Consider the following 20,394-nt stretch of genomic DNA (forward strand, 5'->3'; position numbering starts at 1 on the left):
CCAGGTGCCCACGCCTCCACGGTGCCAGCTCAGCCTGGGTTAGCACTTCCTTGTTTATTCCCTCTTCCGGCCAGCCTGGCCTCCCTGCCCCCAGGCCCTGCTTCCCCTTTCCTCTCCTCCACTGGCCAACCTAGCACTTGTATCCATGTTTAGAATCCCACAAATGACCCAGTGGCATGCTTCCCGGAGGGAAGCTGCCCTATCCCTGGCCGAGGCCCGTGTCTACAGTACCCTCTTTCAAGTAGAAGTCCTTTCTCCCACCCTGTGGCCTAGTGGTGCCCCTTGGGGACTTGACTGGAGCCATTTCCTACAGACTCCAATAGAAGGATTCTTCCCTCCTGCCCATATTATCTCAGAAACAAATGACATTAAGAAGGGCTCCTGGGTGGGTGGCTGTGGGGTGGCGGCTAGCCTCTATAGTGTCCCTCAGGCAGCTTGAACATGGGCTCTGGTAACAGAAAATGGGAAGTGTGTAAAACATGCCCGTTTCCTTCCCCACAGCAGGCTTGGCTGCCTCCCAGCAGCCTGGGGCCTCTGGGACAAGAGAACAGAAAACAAACCTCACCCTTTGTTTAGAAATTGCCCAAGAGCTGGAGCAGGTGGTGGCTAGGGGAGCCGGACACTGTCTGGCAGCCACCAGGACTGTGGGAGAAGGCCACCTGAGGCCTGGACAGCGTGGATGACAGGCTTATGGGAGGGACACTGGCCCAGGGGTGGAGCAGGGACTTGGAAGTTGAGACTCCTAAAGAAATTGAATTTTGGGCAGCCCCCAAGCAGAGAGGTGGGCTCTGCCTTCTCAGAAAGGGGCTTTGGCTCCAAGTGCGCAGGCCCCAGCAACTGGAGCTGGAGGAAGCTCCTGATTCATATTGAATTTGGTTACTCTTACTAAGAGGGCTGCCTGGGCCAGACCCTTCCAGCCTGAAACGCTGTCCCCTGCCAGGCATGAGCTGCTGTCAGGGGGAGGGACCAGCCTGCCCTTTTGCAGATGCCATTTGCATTTGGGAATTTTTCATGTTACCTATTTATGAATCTATGAATCTTTATATCAAATCTATTTTTTAAAATACTCAAGAGTTGCCTTTTTGAAAAACTTAGAGGAGCCAGAGTGTACACATTCCTAAACCATTAAACAAATTTCTGCAATGAGCCAATGACATCAGACTGCTTTTCTGATTCTAAGCCCAGGGCCAGTCCAGGTGACCATGTCCTCACCAAATGGCTCGCCTTGAGGCTTTCTTGTTGACATCTCCAGAACAGGCCGGGCAGCTTACACACGTCCATGGCCAGCCACCTTTAGTCCCTGCTGAGACTGGGGTCCCAGGGCAGAAGGGAGTTTGGGTGGTCATCTCTGCCAAGGACACCTGTATGACCTCAGGCAGGCCACGACACCTCCTTAGGTCCCAGGCTCCCTCAGTTGGAAAAGAAAGGACTTGTGTTGTGGGGAACACTCGGGCAGCATGGTTTCCTGATTGACGGACTCCTGGGGCATCTGGTCAGCAGTTGACGATTTTCCTACAACTTGAGGAGTAACTGGCCTGCTTTGCAGCATGAGAAAAGTGAGGCCCAGAGGCTGAGCACCTTGTCCTTCTGCAGCCACCAGTGGTTATTTTCAGATGGGGTCTGACAGCCTCACACAGTACACCCACCCAGCATGAAGAATGGCCTAGGCTGTGGGTGCCCAGTCAATGTTTGTTCACTACCCTAAGGGGCCCACAATCCCACTGTCAACTGAGATCCTCTGAGATCTGCATCTGGTCACTTGAAGGGGGGTCTCTGAGCCAAGACCATGGGACACTTAGTGGGACGCTTCTGGTTGATGCTTCATCCAGGAGAGGAAGGAACTGTACCTCTCACTATGTACAAAATTGAACGCAGGATGGATCAGGCTCCTTGACATAAAGCTCAATAGAGATCACCAAAGAGAAGGAAAAATGGGGCAAACTCAAGAGTCCTCAGCTATGGTGTAAATATCAAATATAACTGATGCAAAATCAACAGGATAAGCTGGATGATTGGGGTTTACTGAAAATCCTATGTGCATCAAAAGGATTCTCTAGAAGGGTAAAAAGAACCTCCAAATTGGGGGGGAAAATACTTAACACTGACACAACTGATAAAAGTGGTTATGTGCCATTGAGTCAGAGCTGATTCAGCTGACCTTCCAATGGACTTTCAGAGCAGTTAATCACACAGGAGGAGATTAGTCATCTTTCTCCTGTGGAGGAGCTGGTGAATTCGAACTGCATGCCTTTGGGTTTGCAGTGCAGCTGCTTACCACTAGGCCACCAGAGCTCCCTGTGATAAGGCACTCAGTTCCAACAATCTGTTGAAAACTCCAACACCTCAACAATAAAAAGACAATCCAATTACAAATTACAAAAGGACATAGACACTTTACCGAGAAAGACATTTAGATGACTAATAAACAAAAAGATCATTAGCTATTGTGTTTAGTGCCATTGAGACAGAACTCTAGTGGGTTTTCAGAGGCTGTAAGTCACGTAGGAGCAGATTACCTGTCTTTCTCCAATGGAACAACTGGTGAATTCAAACCACCTGCCTTTGGGTTGGCAGTAAAACTCCTTACCAGTAGGCCACCAGAGCTCCCTCATTAGCAATCGTTAAGTCCACTATGACTTATAGTGACACTATGAACAATGGATCTGGCCTTCCCCTGGGCCATTCTTATCATCTCTGACACATTTCATTCCATCATTGCTGTCATTATGTCAGTCCATCTTGTCGAAGAACTCCCCCTCCCTCACTGCCTCTTTACTTTTTTCAAGCATAATGGCCTTTCCCAAGAATAGGCCCCTCCCAACAACGTGCCTCAAGAAGGACAGATGAAGTTTCACTATCCTTGCCTCTAAGGAGCACTCTGGCTGCACATTTTCCAAGACACATTTGTTTGTCCTTTGGGCAGTCCATGGGATATTCAGTACTTTCCCCCAACACCACAACCCAACGGCCTTGATTCTTCTGTCACCCGTATTCATTGTCCAACTCTCAGATGCATAGCAAGTCATTGAAAAGAATATGGCTTGAATCAGGCACATTTTAGTCTTCAAAGTTACATCTTTGCTCTTTAGCTCTTTGGAGAGTCCCTGACAGCAGATTTTCCCCAATGCAATACGTCTTTTGATTTCCTAGATGCTGGTTAGAGACTTCTCTAAAACTGCTGAAGTGCAACGATGTCAGTCTGGACACTAAGATGGTCTTTGTAATCACTTGCTATGCACTGGAGAGTTGGACAATGACAGGGATGATAGAAGGAGAATCGATGCCTTTGAGCTGTGGTGGTATATTCAATACCACGAACTGCTAGGAAAAGGAACAGGTTTGTCCTGGAGAGGGTAAAGCCAGGCTGCTCCTTGGAGGCAAGGATTCTGAAGCTTCATCTGACATACTTTGGACATGTTGCAAGGAGGGACCAGTCTTTGGAGAGGGAAGTCAAGCTTGGGAGGGTGGAGGGACAGCACAGGAGAGGAAGACCCTCGATGAGATGGATTGATTCAGTGACTGGGGTAATGGGGCAGTTGTGTCATAGACAGTGAGATTGGCACAGGATAGAGCAGAGTTTTGGGCTGTTGTACATAGGGTCACTATGAGTCACAGGTGACTCGCTGGCACATAACAACAGATGCTGGTGCCAAGGATGTTGACTGTGGATCTATGCAAGATTTAGTCACTGACATCTGTCATGATGTAGCCTATTGGCCTGGGGGTGAGGAATTATGTTTTCCTGATGTTGAGATGTAATACTGAAGGTCACAGTCCTTGATACTCTTCAACAAGCTCGTCAGATCTTCCTTTTCAGTAAGAAGAGTTGTATCATCTGTATAATGCAAGTTGTTGATGCATCTTCCTCCAATCCCAATGGCACACTCTTCTTCATGGAGTCTGGCTTCATGAATCATTTGCTCAGCCTACAGATTGAATAGGTTTGGAGAAAGGGTACAACCTAGTCATATACCAATATTGAACCATGCAGTGTTACTTGCTCTGTTTGTCCCCCAGCTTCTTGCTCTAGGTCTGTTTCATGTGAACACAATTAAGTGTTCTGTAATTCCTATCCTTAGCAATATCAGTCTTAATTTGTTATAACACAGTTAACAAGTTTCTCCTTGTAACAGGGATTTTGAAGCTCCATTTCACATACTTTGGGCATGTCACCAGGAGGGACCAATCTTGGAAGGACTCCAATCAGGAGGGACTCCATCTTGGATGGGTGGAGTGACAGCACAGGAGAGGAAGACCCCAGCTGAAATGGATTGGGGCAATGGAGGAAGGTGTGTCGGAGTGTGTGAGACTGGCTTAGGACAGGGCAGGCTACAGAGCTGCTGTACAGAGGGTCATTATAAGTTGCAGGCGACTTGAGGGCACATAACAACGACAACAACAATGTCTTCAATGCAGCTTGACCTTCTTCATTCATCACCCCTGGTTCTTGATCATATGCTACTTGTTGAAATGGTTCTGTGTCCACCATGATGCAGATTACAGCAACGATCATATACCATCTAGCCCCAACAAAAATAGCAATGCTCAATAAAACATTGACAACAAATGTTGGTGAGGATATGGGAGATTGGAACTCTTGTACACTCCTGGTGGGAAAGCAAAATGGGCTGACAGTCATGGAAAGCAATTTGATGCTGCTTGAGAAAATTAGGAACTGAAATACCAATTGACGCAGCAATCCCACTGCTATGTATATATACCAAAGAGGAAGATCTGTACACTCACACATGTTTATCGCAACAATATTTGTAATAGCAAATCCTTGGCAACAACCCAAGTGCCCATCAATGAACCAATGGCTAAAGAAATGCAGTGACTTTACGCAGTGGAGTATTCTGCATCACTTGAGAAATGATCAAGAATTTGTGAAATCCTGTACAACATAGAAGAAACTAGAACAAATCCTGAGCGACACAAACTAGTCACAAAAGGATTTTATATTAATGGTTACAAGACTGGTAATGTAAAGCTCAGGAATATTACACACAGAATAAATTTTGGATTGTTCATATAGAGGAGAAGCAAGGGAGAGGGAAGGAAAAAAAAATCTGCCCACAGGTGCTGGATCCAGACAAACTGACTTGATGAATTCAAGCCAATGCCCATTCACACCCCAGTCTGCCCCTTACAGGTAATGGGGCCTCCCACTGGTTGCTCCACCCTGGGCCTGGGATCCTCAGAGTCCTTCCCATGTGCACCCTGGGAGGCCTCCCTGGGTTGGTGGATATGAGAGCTGAAGACTAGGTCAGGGAACCCCCACATCTGGCTGTCCACCGTAACTGTGGGATCTACTGCCCTTGGGAGGGAGAAGGCCCGCAGGAGGGGTCACAGGCCCAGGAGTTTGTCAGTCATCTTGCTGGGAAAGGAAGGTGGGACCTACACAGGCACCCTCAGGAGGAGAACCACTCATTGGCTCAGCCTGGCCATTTCACACCCCACCAGACGCTCAAATCAGGGCCAGGCTGCCTCTGAAGCCTCTGAAACCTCTGACCACCCACCATGGGCTACCAGACCAGCATACTTTAAAAACAGGAATCTGAGGTTGAGGTCCAGAAAGGACTTGCATTATCCTCTCACTCAGTTTGCTTCTGGGTCCCTAAGCCCCCAGGACCCATATCCCAGAGGTGACCTGACCTATCCTGCCTCCACCCTCAATCCCTCCCTCTATCCGGAACCCCTCCCTCCATCCCTGTGTTCAATGAGGGCTCCTTCTCTCCTGTGGGCTCTCCCCTACACTCAGACTCACAGGACTCTGAACTCCTCATGCTCTGAAACCCTCCTTCCTCTTCACCCCACTGCACCCTTGCTCCCTCTCTGCACCCCTTTCCTGAGCCTCACTGTCTCCTCCTGCCCCCTTACGGCCTAGGTCACTGCTCCCTTGTCAGCACCTCCCAGGGCTACCTGAAGCCCCCTAGGTGGCCATTCTTTAATCACCTGCACTGCTGAAGAACCTGGCCTCTTGTGTGCAATGACACCTCTAGGCAAGAGCCCTGTGCACACAGCCTGAGTGACCCCAGTCCAAAGGACACCCTGAGATCCCAGGACGCCAGGTTCTTCAGTCAGCATAGCTCCCGGGCTGCAGCCTCTGTTTCAGAATGTGCCCTGGGAGGAAGAGACCCAGCCCAGCAGTAGGTTTGGGACCCCTTGTGCTCAGAGCTCTGCAGTGGGAGGCTCCCCACACCCATGTGCAAGGCCCCTGGCCTGTTATCAGCTGTGACCACAGAGGTATGGGGAGAATGGGGCCTGCCCCACTTCAGCTCTGAGTGGAGCTTGGGGTTTGATCCCAGTGTTCAGACACTCTCTCCATACCCTAGGGCTGTGTCTTCTGGAAGCTTCCCAAACAGGTGTACAGTTGGCCATCTGGGGTACTCAACTTCATAGTCTAACACAATCGTCACTTTAGAAATTCACAGAGACCAAGCTGCAGACAGGATGGTTTCCTGTCATATAAAATGAGAAAAATAATTGCTCGGCATAATAAGAGTTGCATCTGCAGTATTCTGACTCCACTCCTGTATGTATGAGGATTAAAGGTCTGTGTCAGAGGGAGTGTAGGACAGAGTGGGACCCTGAAGAAGCAGAGTATCTAAGGGGGAGCCTGGCTGGGATTGAGGTGGTCAGTGGACTTGGGAGTTTCATGGAAGCCGGGTCAGTGAGGCAAGCTTCCTTTAATCTGGCTCAGTGTGAGGTTCAGGGTCTGTAGCCTCAGCATCACCCAGGAGCTTGTTAGAAATGGGTTCTCTTGGCCTCTAGGCCAGACCCCCTGGTCAGTCAGAGCCAGATTTTAATACTGTAGGGAATTCAAGTCCACATAGCCTGCGCACCATTTACTAGAATTTTTTTTATTTAATTTAATTTTTTTTTGTGTGTACCATCAAATCAGATCTGACTGATAGAGGAGGAGATTGGCCCTCCTTCTCCAGCAGAGCATATGGTGGGTTTGAATGGCATACCTCTGGGATTGCAGTGCTGACTAGAATTTTTTAAGTTCTTTTTTCTAAAATCTGACTGGTCTCACTTATTTCTCTCTGGATAAAATGTGTGTGTGTGTGTGTTTAAAAAAAGTACTCCTTCCTTCTTCGTACCCTTTCCTTTGTATAAATGCCACCTTTGTTTGTGAACCTTAAGGGCACAGGGTTCATGGCTCACTCAGATGGAAGTCTTAAAGTTTTTTGGTTTTTTTTACATTTTATCTGTCATAGAATTGCCAGACTTGTTTATTTTTACATATCATGGGTCATTTCCTATTCTAATTTTCAAGTTTCTTTTGATTATTACAAGTATTCAATTTAGACTTGACAGCTTGGTCTGCTTGAGAGAAAATTCACACCTGTTTACAAATCTAATTCCCGTCAATTTAACACAAATAAAAGTCCATGAAGACAATTTGCTTCCGCTCACAGCACCTGCACCTTTTTTTAAAGTGTATAGCTTTCTAACATATAGGACTTTGAGCTACTTTATAGGAGAGCAGAGCAAACTCAATGTTCCTATAAACATATCATCCCTCGATGTCTGCTGAAGGCTCCTTGGTTCATCAGAACCATTTAATGCATGCAAATGATGACTTTACAGTATTTTCATACTGTACAAATATAGTCTTTGATTATACATAGATTTGATAAAACTGACAAATTTGATGGAGAGTACATGTTCCATTTTTATAGCATGAGGAAGCTTTCAATCAATTGTGTATTCTGCAGTGACTCACATATATGGTTTAGAATCCCTATGATTTGCAACAAGATGGAGTACTTATGAGCTACTTGCTTCTGATATGAGGACTGCCCAGAGTTTGGTTTCTCTGGCTTTGATATTAATTTGTTGTTGTTGTTGAGATCAGCTGAATTAGAACTGACCCACAGGGAGTTAATAGGATGGAAGAGATTTCTCAGCTTTCTCCTATGGAGCAACTGGTGGCCTTGAACCACATGCCTTTGGGATTACAGTGCAGGTTCTTATCACTAGGCCACCAGAGCTTCTGAGTGTTTTCTACTTCCTAAGCAGGTTCCAACCAAAAAGCAAGGACAAAGCTAATAGCTCAAAATGAGCCTATATGAGGGTCAGGGAGGACCACCACTGCTCCACAGTAGGTGGCCAGGACTGTGTCCTCCAGTGGAAGACGACACTTTGAGAGGAAATAATCTGCGGGGGTTACGCTGCCCGTGATGAAACTGGGTTGTTTCTGTTCTTCCAAATGAATAACGGGATGCTGACCTCAGGTACTCCTTCACCATGGGTCATTTCATAGGCCCTGTGCGTGTGGCCACTGAGGATCAGGAGGGGCTGGAGCCACCACAGGAGCTTGTGTGAAGTCTCCTGAGAAAACATATTGTGTTTTTCCTTGAACAGGATGTTCCTCTCCTCTGGAGGAGCTGCGTCTTCCCCGGAGCAGTTGGCATCACTTGCACGGTAAAGTGGATAATGCACGAACGGTGCCGATGAACGGAGAGACGGTCTGCTCCACACCGGCTGGAAGCAAGAAGCATCAGCCTTCGGGAACAATTCAGTTTGTGAGAAATTTCGATGAGCTCAGCTTCTGTTTGAGAGCAAATGCTGCAGCCATTCCCCTCCAGAGCCATTCCCTTTTCACCATCACAAAATTCATTCCTTTCCAAGAAAACAGCTTCTCAGCGTTGAAAACCTTCTCAAATTGTTTTGCTGTGTGCGCTCATCTGATAGTGGAAGCCAATATCAGGGTTTCCAGCAACCACCTTAAGCGGCACGTGCCGTGAGTGTCTGAACATTTCCTGAAAACTGCTTCACATCATCAGCCCAGGCCTGAGAGGAGTTCTACTTCCCTTCATCGAATACATGGCGCAGAATAAAGACCACTTCCGGCTGCACCAGCCACAGAGCCGTCTCTAGAAGGCCCTCTCCATTTGCCGTTTCCTTCCTAACTTGTCCAGCCAGTGGCCTCTTATTCCCCACGCAAGTAGGTATCTGCCAAGAACATGGCTTTCAACACAAGCTCAGAAGTCCACTGACGCTTATCATGCACTGGGGTTTTCAACTCAGGCCGGTTACACTGGAAGATCATTAAGTAATATATTAAAATTTCACAAAGTAGGAATATAGCAAAGACAACAGCTAGGAGTTTCATCAGCAAAAAACTCTTCCTCTTTAATGGAGATAAACTCTCCCTGCTGAGCTCCAGTCTGATCGATGCTGTCTCTATTACCCAGGATTTGCCAGCAACTCCTTTCCAGAGTTCAGTCAAACGATAGGTAAGTCTGTCAGCTGAACTCTGGTGGCTTGGTCCACAGAGAACTGCTCGGCTAGCCAACGGCCTCCACTCTTTGGTGGTCCTGACCCTCCAACAGCTCTGCCAGAAGAAGATGAGCAATACCCTCCTGTGTGAGTCACAACCTCTGAAAGCCATCTGGAAGGTCAGCGATGAGTCACTCCTGACTTGACAGCAATAACGATGACTTTGACCAATAAAGTGACCAATAACATCAGGGAGGCACCCACTGCCTAGGGTAACCAGCCACACAAGAGGACAGCAGTTCCCAGGGACAAAACTCAGAAGGCAGAAAGGGGTAAGAGAGAAAGATAAATGGAAACGAGAATCACAGAGAGTAGAAAGAGTATCATAATTAATGTCACTAGACAAAATGTACATGAATGTTGTTGTAAACCGTCGCATTGGAACCAACCCATAGCTGACTCTCCGGTGGGTTTTCAGAGGCAGTTAATTGCACTGGAGGAGATTGCCCATCCTACCCCGCAGATCTGCGAGCCTTCTGGATTACAGCACAACTTCTGCTTCTATGCCACCAGAGCTCCCTATGTATACGAATAGTTGCATGGAAAGCCAATTACTGTTGGAATTTTCCCTTCACATCACAACAAAACAAAAGAAAAAGGGGAAAATCCTCTAATGAGAAAGATTTCCTTAGTATATATAATCTGATGACTTTACACATGGATCTTACCTGATGGGTTGCACAGAAATCAGACTGACTATATTTGTGGACAGAATTGTTGGGGAAACGCAATATCTGCAGTAAAAACCAGACCAGGTGCCGATTGTGGAACAGACCATCAATTAATCATGTGCAAGTTCAAATTGAAGCTGAAGAAAACGAAAACTAGGCCACAGGAACAAAAAAATACGATCTCAAGTCTATCTCAGTTGAATTTAAGAATCATCTCAATGGCAGGTTTGAGGCATTGAACATCAGAGGATCAAAGAGCAGAGAAACTGTGGGAGGATATCAAAGATATCCATGAAGAGAGAAAAAGGCCATAATAAAGAAGGAGGAGAAAAGACCAAAATGGATGTCAGAAGAGACTGTGAAAATTGCATTAGAGCATTGAAAAACCAAACCAAAAAGTATAAATACTAAAATAAAAGAGCTGAACAGAAGATTTCAAAGGGAAGTTCTAGAATACAAAGCAAAATATTATAATGAAATGTACAAAGAGCTGAAGTGAAAGAATAAAAAGGGAAGAACTCACTCAGCATTTCTTAAGCTGAAAGAACTGGAAAAAAATTCAAGCCTTGAATTGCAATACAGAAAGATGCTATAGGCACAATATATTTTTTTAATTGAGATTTTAATGAAAGATTATAGAGAACTTGGATTTCCATTCTTTCATTGTTGCATGTTTCCCTCCTTGCCCACCCCTCTCCTCCAGTTAGCTTTTCTCTTTGAAAAGAAAAAAAAAATTTCTTTCATTGTTATTCAATTCCCCCCACCCCCAAGTCCACTTTACTATACAGCTCTTATCATACGGATTCTTGTCATACAGGCATAATCTTGAATGATTCAGGAAGCATCAAAAGAAGATGTAAGGAATTACTTTACCAAAAATAATTAGTTGACACCGAAAATTTCAGGAAGTACCATGTGAATAAGAGCCAATGGTTATGACAGATTATGTTCAAGCCTCACTGAAGGCATTGAAGTAAAATAAAGCCCCAGAAATCGATGCAACACCAACTGACATATTTAAACTAACAGATGCAGCACAGTACATGCTCACCAGTTTATGCCATGAAATTTGGAGTACAGTTACCCAACCAACTGATTGGAAGAGGTCCATATCTGTCCCCATTCCCATGAACAGTGATCCAAAAGAATGTGAAAATTATCAAACATTATCATTAATAGCTCATAGAAGCAAAACATTGTTGAAGATTATTAAAAAGTGGTTGACAGGGAACTACCAGAAGCTCAAGGTAATTTTAGAAAAAGCTGTGGCATAAAGGATATCATTGTTAATGTTGGATGGATACTGGCTGAAAGCAAAAAGTACCAGAAGAATGTCTACTTGTGTTTTATTGACAATGCAAAGGCATTTGACTGTGTAGACACATAAATTATGGTTAACATTGAGAAGAATCAGAGTCCCTGAACATTTAATTGTTTTCGTACAGAATCTATACCTAGACCAAGAAGCTGTTGTCCAAAAGGAACAAGGGAACACTGCATGGTTTCAAATCAGGAAGGGTGTGCATCAGGATTGTATCCTTTCTTCATACCTATTAAATATATATACTGATAGGGGAGCTCTGGTGGCCTAGTGGCAAGGAGCTGCAACTACAATCCCAGAGGCGAACGGTTCAAATCCACCAGATGCTCTGCCGGGGACGGAGGGACAACCTCCTCCTGTACCAGTCAGATCTGATTTGATGGTACACGCACACAAAAATAAGAAAATAAAAAAAATTTTAAAAAAATATATACTGAGTAAATAATTCATGAATCTGGACTCTATGAAGGAGAATGTGGCATCATGATTGGAGGAAGATTCATCAACAACCTGCATATATATGCAGATGACACAACTTTGCTTGAAGAGTATATGAAATCCTTGCTGCAGAAGATCAAGGGCTACAACCTTAATTATGGATTACATCTTAAAATAAAAAACTCCCAAAATCTTTGCTATAGTAATAACAGTCAACATTATGATAGATGGAGAAAAAAATGAAGCTGTCAATGATTTTATCTTGCTTGCATCAATAGTCAACACCCTTGGTATAAACAGGAAATCAAGTGATGTTGTATTGCATTGGGCAAGTCTGCAGGGACCTCTCAAAAACGCTAAAGAGCAAATATGTCAGTTTGAAGACTAAGGTGTGCCTGATTCAGGGCATGTTCTTCTTAGTCACCTGCTATGCCTCAGAGTGCTGGACGATGACTAAGGATTACAGAAGAAGAACTGATCCCTTTGAGTTGTGGTGCAGGAGAAGAGTACTGAATATCTTATAGACTGCCAAAAAACCAAATAAACAAACATGTCTCGGAGAAAGTGCAGGAAAAAGGCTCCTTGGAAGCAAATCTGTTGATGCTTCATCTTTCATACTTTGGACCTGTATTTAGGCAAGGGTATTCCTTGGAAAGGGACATCATGCTTGGAAGGACGGAATGTCAGAAAAGGAGAGGAAGACCCCCAAGGAGACGCACTGACACATGATTTCACCAGCAGACTCTAGTATGCCAGAGATGATGAGGATGGCACAAGACAGGACAGGTTTCAGGTTGGCTGTTCATTGGGTCACTATAAGTTGCACTTGATTTGATGACACCTAACAACAACAGAGCAGGGTAATACAGCATGGTTCAAAATTGGGAAGGGTGTATGCCAGGGATGTGTCCTATCTCCATACATTTTCAACCTGCATGCAGAGCAGATTATCCGAGAGGCTGGGCTCTATGAGGAGAAGTGTGGTGTCAGGATTGGTGGAAGATCTATTAACAATCTGTGTTATGCAGATGACACAACCCTGCTTGCTGAAACTGAGGAGGACCTGAAACACTTGCTGCAGAGGGTCAAGGACTGCAGCCTTCAGTATGGACTGAGGCTCAATGTCAAGAAGACAAAGATTCTCACCACTGGACCATGGATAGATGGCGAAAAGATTGAGATTGTTCACAGATTCAGTTTGCTTGGCTCCATGGTCAACACTCTTGGCACCAGCAGCCAGGAAACCAAAAAACGTATCACGATGGGAAAGTCTGCTGTTAGGGACCTCTTCAAAGTACTGAAGAGCAACGGTGTCTCTCTGGACACTAAGGTGCCCCTGACACAGGCCATGGTCTTTGCAATCGCTTGTTATGCATCAGAGAGTTGGACAATGACTAGGGAGGATAGAAAGAGAATTGATGCCTTTGAGCTGTGGTGCTGGAGAAGAGTACAGAATGTACCATGGACTGCCAAGAAAACAAACAGATTCAATCTGGAGAGGGTTAAACCAGGCTACTCCTTGGAGGCAAGGATTCTGGGGCTTCGTCTGACATACTTTGGACATGTTGTAAGGAGAGACAGGTCCTTGGAGAGGGACATCATGCTTGGTGGGGTGGAGGGACAGCGCAGGAGGGGAAGACCCTCTATGAGGTGGATTGATTCAGTGATTGGGGTAGTCGGGATGGGTGTGTCGGAGGCAATGTGATTGGCACAGGATAGAGCAGGGTTTAGGACTGTTGTACATAGGGTCGCTATGAGTCGCAAACAACTCGACGGCACATAACAACAACAACAACAACAACAACCACATCAACATATATGATCTGCCCTTTAACTTAGGGAAAATAAAGTTTGACTTAGGGAAACGAAGTCGTGCAACAAAGAATGATAGTGTCTAAAGTCTCTCTAATGGATAAGTAAATGTGCTATGAATATTTATAGTCCATTCATAAAGAGAGATCCCTATGAGAGGTTTTATTTTCAGAAATGTCCATCTGAAACTGTGTCCATTTTGTCAAATGGCAACAAGATCTCAATATGTTGTTCATAGGGTCACTACAAGTTGTAGTCATTTGAAGACACCAAACAACAATAAATCTGATTATGAGTTAGTTGATAACATTGCTATAGGCTCCTTCTCACTCACTCATTGACATCAAGTTGAAACTAGCTCATAGTTGATTATGATATAGTTGTGACTGAAAGAGATCTATATTAGTTCCCATCCCTAAGAAAGGATCCAACTGAATGTGGAACATTAATGTCACATTCAAGCAAAATATTGCAGAAGATCATCTAAAAAGAACTAGAATGGCACATTGACAAAGAACTGTGAGACTTTCAATCTGGGTTCAGAAGAGGCAGTGACAACAGAGATATCATTGCTGATGTCAGATGGATTTTGGCTGACAAGTGGAGAATACTGGAAAAGTGTATATTTGTGTTTTATTGACTATGTAAAATCATTTGACTGTGTGGATCATAACAAACTATGGATAACTTTGAGGAGAATGGGAATCCCAGAACACTTAATTGTGTTTATACCTAGACCATAAGACTTTTTGACTATGACTGCAACACCATTCTTCCTGTTTTCCATTCCCAGCATAGTATACCATATGATTATCTGATTCAAAGTGGTCAAAGCTGGTCTATCTCATCTCACTAATGCCTGCTATGTTGATGTTCATGTGCTACACTTCATTTTTAAAATTTCAACTTTTCCAACATTCAAGCTACTTTTATTCCATGTTCCAATTATTAAACAATGTTTGTAGTTGATTTTCCTCATTTCAACAGACTTCCAATCTGGGCTTTACCTCTGTTGTTGTTAAGTGCTGTTGAGTCACTTATGTACTACAGCTCTGAACCCTGCTCTATCCTGTGCCAACTACATTTTCTCTGACACACTAACCCTCATTACCCCAGTCACTAGGTCAATCTATCTCATTGAGGGTCTTCCTCATTTGCACTGTCCCTCCACCCTCCCAAGCATAGTCCAAGGACTAGTCCTTGCAACATGCCAAAGTATGTCAGATGGAGCTTCAGAATCCTTGCCTCCAAGGAGCAGTCTGATTTCACCCTCTCCAGGATGAACCTGTTTGTTCTCCCAACAGTCCATGGTCATCAATTCTCCTTCTAACCAAAGACATCAATTCTCCTTCTATCTAAAGGCATCAATTTCCCTTCTTGTCAGTTTATGGACCAAGGTATGTCTGATTCAGAGCAGGGTCTTTCACTTGCTATGCATCTGAGAGCTGGTCAATGAATAAGGATGACAGAAGAAGAACTGATGCCTTTCAGTTGTGGTATTGAAGTGCATTGACTATTCCATGGACTACCAAAAGAACAAACAAATATCTCTTGGAGAGGGTGCAGCCAGAGTGCTTTTTGGAGGCAAGGATGATAAGGCTTCACCTCACATAATTCTTTGGTCATGTTGCTAGGAGGGGTTATACCTTGGAGAGGGACATGATGCTTGGAAGGATGGAGGGTTGACAAAAGAGAGGAAGAATCTCTACCAGGTGGATTGACATGGTGGTTTTCACAATGGACTCTAATGTGTCAGGAAGTGTGAAGACAATCCAGATAGGACAAGGTACAGATCTGTTGTTTATAGGGTCACTATGGGTCATACTTGACTCGACGGCACCTAACAACAACACTAACACCACCACCAACATACCTAGACCAAAAAGCTGTTGTCTGAATAGATAAAGGGAACACTTCATGGTTTAAAATCAAGAAAGACATGCATCAAGGTTGTATCATTACCCCATACTTGTTCAAACTGTATGCTGAAAAAATCATTCAAGAAGCTGAAATTTATGAAGAAAAAAATGTGAAATCAGGGGAAGACACATTAACAACCTGCATTATGCAGATGACACAACCTTGAGCATGGTGGATATTGTGAGGATGGTGAAAGGTCGGGTAGGATTTTTTTTTTAACGTATAATTTCGATTTTATTTTCAGATGAGTTTTTTCTTCAGCCTTAAAGGAATCAAATCCCTCCATGGTCCTTGGTGGAAGTCGTGGGGCAGCACCTGCAGGTCTGACTCTGGGTGGAGGGGTTCTGTCCTTCTGAGTATGATGAGAATGGTTCCTCATTGTGCTGTGAATGGTACAACTCATACATAGTGCGGTTTCACAGAGAACTTAGGAAGCACATATGTGTTGAAGACACTTGCTTCGGAAATGCCCCGGATGCCAGTGACCTCTACTCAGTAGTGTTCAAACAAGTTGTTATGTAATTTTCATGTGCTTGATTTCTACCCCTGCCTTGATCTTCCTATTGTTGATTTCTAATTTTATTGATTTGTGATCTGAGAAGATGCTTTGTAGCATTTTGATGTTTTGAATTTATTGAGATTTGCTTTGTGACCTAACATATGGCCAAATTGGTTAATTGCATTATTTAGTTATTTTGTGTCATTATTGAGTTTCTTTCTAGATATTCTGTCCTTCCTCAAAAGTGAAAGAAAAAGGCATGTTGCATTAGGGAAATCAGCTCACAAGTCTCTCTTCAAAATTCTACAGAGCAAACTTGCCAATTAAAGACTAAAGTGCACTTGATATAGACCATGGTCTTTTCAATTGCTTCTTATGCATCTGAAAGTTGGACAATTAATAAGGATGACAGAACACTCAACGCCTTCGAATTGTGATGTTGGCCTGATTTATTGAATATCTCATGGATCGCCAAAGAAACAAATAACTCTGTCTTGACGGAAGGGCTACCAGAGTGGTCCCTAGAGGAAAGGATAGTGAAACTTCTCATTTCTTTCGCTCGTATTTTCAGGAGAAACATCTTGGAGAGAGGTATGCTGGGAAAGGTGGAGGGTCAACCAAAGAAAAGAGACCCTCAACAAGATAGATTGACACAGTACTTACCACAATGGTTCTGAGCAGGGCAGACACCCTGAGGACGGCACGGGATAGGGCAAGATTCAGATCTGTTGTTCATAGGGTAATTATGAGTTGTGGTCAACTTGATGACATCCACAATTATTGTGGAGTTTTCTGTTTCTTTATTCAAATCTGTTAAGGTTTGATTTGTTTGTTTTGCAGATCTGCCACTGGGTAAAAAGATATTAATTATAGTTATGCTTTCTTATTCAATTGACTGTTTAATAATTAAGTATGTCCTTGTCTCTTATACTGATTTTCCCTCTGGGTCTGTTTTATCAGAAATTATTATTTCGATTCATGCTCTTTTTGAAAATTACCATTTTGTTGGTGTCTGTATTCCATCATTTGTTGTTGTTGTTGTTGTTTTAAATATAGGTGGATGACTTCTATTAGAGCGCAGCGATGAGAAGAAAGAGGAGGAGACAGAAATGACAGATTTATTAGAAAGTTACATCCCCAAAGGGTCAGACTTTCCTCCATGAAAGGAGAAAAGGCCCATCTGTCTTTAAGTCTGTCTTTGTCCTTGTGACCAAAGTGTGTCTCTTATAGAAAACACACCTTGGTGGGTCATGGTTTTTTATCCGTTCTGCTACTCTTTCCCCCTTGATTGGTGCATTTAATTCATTTCCATTCAGTAAAGTTACTGATAGACGTAGTTTTGCTACTATCATTTTGCTGCACTTATTGGTTATGGTTGGTCTTGTGTGTGTGTATGGTGCTGCTGATTTCTTTGTTTCATTTACTTTACTATGCTCAGTTCATTTTACTTGTGGTTTTAAAAATCTTTTCCTTCATCGCTGTTGTTTTAGTGTTTAGAGTAACCTCAAAGATAATTAAGAAACCTCATCAAAATAAAAAAGATGAATATGATAAAGATTTTTTTGCAGTTGTTAGGTGTCATTGAGTCGATACAACCCTGTAAATGCAGTTTGACACTTTGCCACACCCCGCACCATCCTGACAAGCCACCATGCTCAAGCCTACTTTTCCCACTGTGTCAATCTACAGTTCATACGGTATGACATATGTCATCAATGAAAAGGACATGGCATATATAAAACTTGGAAAGAAAAAGATTATATTTTTCAACCAAGGATTATATACCCAGTAAGAATATTCTTCAAATACAGCAGTGAAAATAGGACATTTCCAGACAAAAAACCCAGATGGGAAATTGTGAACAGTAGTCCAACTTTGAGATAAGAGGCCAACCTCACAAGAAATACTTGATGGCACTTATCAGCATCAACAACAATATTTATTGTTTCCCTCTTTTTTATTTTGATTAGGGGGTTTATAAACTTTCTTTGAGGTTACCCTTGTTGTTGCTGTGTACTGCCATGGCAGAACTGATCTGTAGCTGACCCTTCAGCAGGTTTTCAGAAGCAGTTAATCACACAGGAGGAGATTGCCCATCCTTCTCCAATAGAGCAACTGGTGGATCCAAACCACATGTTATTGGTGGCACAGCTTCTGGCCACTGGGCTACCTTGAGATCTCCCTTGAGATTACCTTAGGAGTTACTATTTTTATTCCCAAATCTGAAATAGTTATTTTTCCTGAAAACAATTTGATGTTCTCTTCTTTTGTATGTGCTAGAACTATATTACTTATTCTCTCCTTTTGTTTTGTAGCTGTCATTTTTGTTTTAGGGATTATTTTGGGGGGAAGTAAAAAGGTTATGTTGTGGTGTTTTAAGTGCCATTGAGTCATAGACAACTCATAGTGACCCTATGAACGAAAGACCTGAACATTGTGTAACTTTTGTTTCTCCAAATTCATAGGGTTTCTGGGGGTAAGCTATTTCGGAAGTGGATGCCACTCCTGCTTCCAAGCTCTTCTAAGTGGCATAGCACTGGTCTGTCCATTTGCTGTACAGAGGTAACTCGTGGTTGCTGTAATTGCTTCAAAAAGGTTATGGTTCATATTAATACCATGATATTAATGATTAATAATAACAACAACAGGATATTAAATATTAATTAGTTATGATTCATATTAATAACAGGATAACAGTCAAGCTAGCTCTCAAAATGTGTGCACTGTCACTTCAGCCTCAGGCCTAGCACCGTCAGGCCAGTAGGTCCCAATTTCTCAGTCCCATCAATATTGCCTTCCCATCTCCAATTGTCCAACAAAGTTCTCAGTCCTGCCAATATTGGCTCTCCCTCCTAAAGGTCCCATCTCCCGTCAGGTCTCCAGTTCAGCTATAGGTATTGCTGCAGTAGCTGGAGCAGGAAGGATGTCCTACATTGCCTTGCCTTCTCTCCAATGGTGCCAGGAGACCTGTGTAATTTTGTAGTTTTATAAGTTTATCTAGTTTGGGATTGTTGTCTGTAATTTTTTATTATTGTTCCACTAATCACCTTTAATATTTCTTGTAAGGTTGTTCTAATTTTCACAAATTCCCTTAGTATCGTTTTATCTGGAACTTTTCTATCTTCACTTCATATTTGAAGGACGAATCTCTGAATATATAATTTCTAGTTAGAAAAGTTTTATTTCTGAATTTCAGATCTATCACTTTGTCTTCTTGCTTGCCTGGTTTCTGCTGGTAAAACAGAGCAAGCTGCTTTCTGTTTTGTTTCTTTGTCTTCAATTTTGGAAAATATGATTATGATATATATTTATGGTTTTCCTTTGAGTTTTCCCTGTGTGGGGGTATATTGAGCTTGTTGAATGCATATTTTCTTATTTTTTCCATAATACTTTGGAAGTTTTCATCTAGAAAATATTCAGTGATTTCTTATGTGCTTCCTCACCCCCATTTTCCTATTTTGGAATTCTAATCATATAGTAACTTAACAAGAGTTGATGGTATCCCACATAATTCTTATGCTTTGTTTTCTCATTCCCCCCCTGACTGTTCCTCTAATACCTTACTACTGAGGGATTTTGTTTTATATTTTACTAAATCTGTATTTTATTGATCCAATTCTGCCTTTTTATCCTCTCCATGAGTTATCTATTTATGAAACTTTAATTTAACTCTTTTGAATTTCAAATTGTTTTGTGTGGCTTCTAACTTTTATCTATTTTTTCTTATATTGGGGAGGAGTGTTTTTGTGCTTTTTTGTTTTTGTGAGAAAAATTTGTACTTAGAATTAGCCCATTGGACTCAGCTTAGATTATCTCAATTTTGTTGGCAACATCCAAAACATCATAGTCAGGAGCAAGTAGAACATAGGCCTTCTTCTCTCCATCAGGCCTAATTAAAGTGTTGACCTTAGCCACATCAATGTCATAGAGCTTCTTTACAGCTTATTTGATTTGGTGCTTGTTGGCTTTGACATCCACAATGAACACAAGTGTGTTGTTATCTTCTATCTTCTTCATGGCTGACTAAGTGGTCAGGGGAAATTTGATGATGGCATAGTGGTCAAGCTTGTTTCTCCTGGGAGCGCTCTTCCGGGGGTATTTGGGTTGCCTTTGGAGTCTCAGCGTCTTAGGCCGCCAGAAGGTGGGTGACGTGCGGATCTTTTTTTTTTTTGCTGTGGATGCCCTTCAGGACTGCCTTCTTGGCCTTTAATGCCTCTGCTTTGGCTTCAGTTTTGGGAGGGGCAGGGGCTTCCTTCTTCGCTTTCGGCGCCATCTTCGTAGAAAAGCACTTCAGGTCTTTTGTTCATAGGATTGCTATGAGTTGTGCTCTATTCGACTGGAATCAACAACAACAACAACATAGTCAAATGCTTTTTTCCATACTCAATAAAACACATGTATATATTCTTTTGATATTCTCTGCTTTTAAAAAAAATTGTGTT

At 43.1% G+C, this 20,394-nt stretch overlaps 1 pseudogene; it reads right to left on the reverse strand.

Moving 5' to 3' along the window:
- Positions 1–8,062: 8,062 nt before the first annotated feature.
- Positions 8,063–9,403, reverse strand: LOC102876184 (annotated as a pseudogene).
- Between the last annotated feature and the right edge of the window lie 10,991 nt (positions 9,404–20,394).

The sequence above is a fragment of the Elephantulus edwardii genome, unplaced genomic scaffold, assembly GCF_000299155.1.
Source record: "Elephantulus edwardii isolate Elephantulus edwardi_28Jun2011 unplaced genomic scaffold, EleEdw1.0 scaffold00322, whole genome shotgun sequence".
Lineage (NCBI taxonomy): Eukaryota > Metazoa > Chordata > Mammalia > Macroscelidea > Macroscelididae > Elephantulus > Elephantulus edwardii.